Source organism: Oncorhynchus masou, unplaced genomic scaffold (genome assembly GCF_036934945.1).
Source record: "Oncorhynchus masou masou isolate Uvic2021 unplaced genomic scaffold, UVic_Omas_1.1 unplaced_scaffold_1121, whole genome shotgun sequence".
NCBI classification, from domain to species: Eukaryota; Metazoa; Chordata; class Actinopteri; order Salmoniformes; family Salmonidae; genus Oncorhynchus; species Oncorhynchus masou.
In genome coordinates, this window is record NW_027000944.1 from 77,501 (window position 1) to 80,592 (window position 3,092).

A 3,092-nucleotide genomic window follows, 5' to 3' on the forward strand; every position below is an offset into this window, starting at 1 on the left:
CCTAATTAAAGAAGGGAGTGAAACACCCTTCTAGCCTGGTCCCAGATCAGTCTGTGCTCTTGTCTACTCCTTTACTGTCATTGTCAAGGCAAACAATGAGTGACAGGGCGTTGCCATGACGGCACAAACAGACTGTTACCCAGGCTACCTGTTATTCCAAGTGCCTGTGTAAGTTTAGCTTGCAGGTGATGTGCCAAACAGCGAGGTCCCTTTGAATGACGGACCTCCTCACCAATCTCTCTCTCGGTACCAATCTTTTACAGTGCTGATCATAAACTGAAATGGTGTTAAAGTCAACACTCGTGTCGCTATTTGAAGCTGACTTCCTGTTGCCCTAATGGCTGTGGACTCCAATGGTGTGTTATGTTAGTGGGCCTACCAGGGTTGGGCTCAATTCCATTTCAATCCCAGTCCATTCAGGAAGTACACTGAAATTCCAATTCTCGTCAATGCTTTTCAACGAGGAACATGTGGATTTGGAACTTGGTTTGCTTTCTGAATTGATGGAATGGAATTGACCCCAAGCCTGGGAGTCTTCGACCATGTCTCGGGGGTCAACGTCTTGGTACACCACAGTCACTTTAGCCACTACTAGTGTACAGACAGATGGTGTGTTATGTATAAATGCCAAATGATGATGTTCCACAATGCAGCTGTACTAATGGGTTTGTTCCTGCTGGCTGTACTGAAAGTACCCAAATCCTACCGTTGGTGTTCCTGTGTGACATCATCATCATGTTCCAGGTTCCTTCCAGCAGGTTTGGGTTCCAATTTATTTGACTATTCAGTCAATTCAGAGAGTCGAAATTTGAAATTTCAGTTTTGTTTCCTGGATGGACAGAACTGAAAGGGAATTGACCCCTGACCCTGCAAACAATAGTCCATTTGTACAGGGGCCCCCTGGTGGTTGTTGTATAATGTCTGAGTTCAGTCTGAATGTTCCTTCTGAACGTCGCTGTGAACAAGGAAAAGAAAAGCACAGTGTTTTCCACACCATGCTGTCCGGCAGCCATGTTTCATAGGAGGAGTTTGGGTTCCAACATTCCTCTTCTGTTCTCTCATTGTATCATATTGTACAAATCATTATTATTGGGTTCCAACTTGCATTATGTTTTTTTCCACCTACATTTTATTAATTAAAAGAGTTCGTAAACTATAGGAATTGTACAAAAAGTACTTTAATAGATATTGTTTATTAAAGAAAGGAACTGTTCGTGGAAAACATTTATTATTTGCCAAACTCCTTTTTTCAATTCTAGAATATGATGATTTCCCCGGAGTTCTAGAATGGGTTCCGTTGGTTCCATTTACGACATAAACATTCCTTATTTCCTCTGTTCTGGTCTCAGAACACCAGACACTATAAAGAATGCAGGGAATGAAACAATTCATTACTCACTGGGCACAGACGTCAGTCCAACATCTATTCCACGTTGGTTGAACGTCATTTTGTTGATTCAACCAGTGAGAGCCCATTGGGTCTTCTGTTTAAAAACATAATGACTTCATATTGTATGGACTTTACATTGGTGGGAGGGGAGGCGATTTTGATGTTTGCATTTTTTCTGTTCTGTAAAATGTGTTTACCAGAACGTTAGTATTTTGTGACCAGAGGAAAAAGTGTGTATTTAGATGTCTACATCAATGTTCATCCATCACTGCCAACAACCCCCTGTGTTTTGTAGCATGGCAAAATAATAAATAAAACAAATGGAACTAAGTGTTGTCTCTGGGTTGTTTTTCTATTTGTGTCATAATTATCATTGGTAGTTTATTGTATTGCTTCGGTTTATCTTGTATTTTTTTTTTAGCTCTCACACACTGTACTGAAGTAAGGAGAGTGACCCCTGGTGGTAATGGAAGGGACATGCAGTGCAAATCAAATCAAATGTTATTTGTCACATACACATGGTTAGCAGATGTTAATGCGAGTGGAGCGAAATGCTTGTGCTTCTAGTTCCGACAATGCAGTGCAACTGTCTCCCTGGTGGTAATGGAAGGGACAATGCAGTGCAACTGTCTCCCTGGTGGTAATGGAAGGGACATGCAGTGCAACTGTCTCCCTGGTGGTAATGGAAGGGACATGCAGTGCAACTGTCTCCCTGGTGGTAATGGAAGGGACAATGCAGTGCAACTGTCTCCCTGGTGGTAATGGAAGGGACATGCAGTGCAACTGTCTCCCTGGTGGTAATGGAAGGGACAATGCAGTGCAACTGTCTCCCTGGTGGTAATGGAAGGGACAAGGCAGTGCAACTGTCTCCCTGGTGGTAATGGAAGGGACAATGCAGTGCAACTGTCTCCCTGGTGGTAATGGAAGGGACATGCAGTGCAACTGTCTCCCTGGTGGTAATGGAAGGGACATGCAGTGCAACTGTCTCACTGGTGACGGCAATAAGAGTGTGGCAATCATTGATACGGACAGACTTCATTCTGAGTAATAAAGTGCAACGAGGAAGAATTGTGTGAAACAAAATGCTTTTGGGAGAACTGGACTGGCTGGTCTGGTCTTACCGTTATCAAGGAGGACGTTGTGTAGAGGTGGTCTTACCGTACACAAGGAGGACGTTGTTTAGAGGTGGTCTTACCGTACACAAGGAGGACGTTGTGTAGAGGTGGTCTTACCGTACACAAGGAGTAAGTTGTGTAGAGGTGGTCTTACCGTACACAAGGAGGACGTTGTTTAGAGGTGGTCTTACCGTACACAAGGAGTACGTTGTTTAGAGGTGGTCTTACAGTCCACAAGGAGGACGTTGTGTAGAGGTGGTCTTACCGTACACAAGGAGTACGTTGTGTAGAGGTGGTCTTACCGTACACAAGGAGTACGTTGTTTAGAGGTGGTCTTACCGTACACAAGGAGGACGTTGTTTAGAGGTGGTCTTACCGTACACAAGGAGGACGTTGTTTAGAGGTGGTCTTACCGTACACAAGGAGGACGTTGTGTAGAGGTGGTCTTACCGTACACAAGGAGGACGTTGTTTAGAGGTGGTCTTACCGTACACCAGGAGGACGTTGTTTAGAGGTGGTCTTACCGTTATCAAGGAGGACGTTGTGTAGAGGTGGTCTTACCGTACACAAGGAGGACGTTGTTTAGA

The 3,092-nt window shown here is 44.2% G+C and overlaps 1 protein-coding gene across 1 annotated transcript in view; it reads left to right on the forward strand.

Moving 5' to 3' along the window:
• Positions 1–546, forward strand: part of LOC135529216 (fibroblast growth factor receptor substrate 2-like) — a 17,770-nt gene extending 17,224 nt beyond the window's left edge. The window contains exon 8 of the mRNA XM_064958069.1: positions 1–546. This exon is cut by the window's left edge and continues 2,083 nt beyond it. The gene's annotated coding sequence lies outside the window, so the exon portion shown is untranslated.
• The last annotated feature ends 2,546 nt before the right edge of the window (positions 547–3,092 follow it).